The sequence below is a fragment of the Lichenostomus cassidix genome, chromosome 2, assembly GCF_008360975.1.
Source record: "Lichenostomus cassidix isolate B80296 chromosome 2, HeHo_3.0, whole genome shotgun sequence".
Taxonomy (NCBI): Eukaryota; Metazoa; Chordata; class Aves; order Passeriformes; family Meliphagidae; genus Lichenostomus; species Lichenostomus cassidix.
Genome location: NC_139482.1, coordinates 119,875,274 through 119,875,746, shown reverse-complemented (window position 1 = coordinate 119,875,746; position 473 = coordinate 119,875,274).

The following is a 473-nucleotide window of genomic DNA, read 5'->3' as shown; positions in this document are numbered from 1 at the left end:
CCCCGCGCTCCCAGCGCCGCAGCCAATCAGCGCTGGTGCCCCGCCATCTCCCCACACAGCCAATCAGCATGGCTCTCCGGCCTGGCCCCGCCCCATTCTCTGAGCCGCAACCAATCAGCGCGGCCTCCCCGCCCGGCCCCGGCTGTCGTCACCGCGCGCTTGTTTTGTTCCGCGAATTCTTGCTGTGCTGGAGGCCTCGAAGCAGGGGCAGTGAGTGCGTGCTGTGGGGCGGGCGGTGTTGTCAGTGGAGTCATGGCGTTGGCTTTCGTAAAGGGTTATGAGGTTTTTGTTATGGTTATTTGTTAATGCTTGTGTATATGTTATGGCTACCTCTATAGGTTTGTTATGTCTAATTGTTAATTTGTTGTGGCTAACTTAAATGTTATGGTTAAAACAGGAGAGCTGGGCAAGCAGCTAAGCTGTCAGGAGACCCTAGAAAGGACGAGCCCATCGGAGCACCTGGAGGCGGCGGG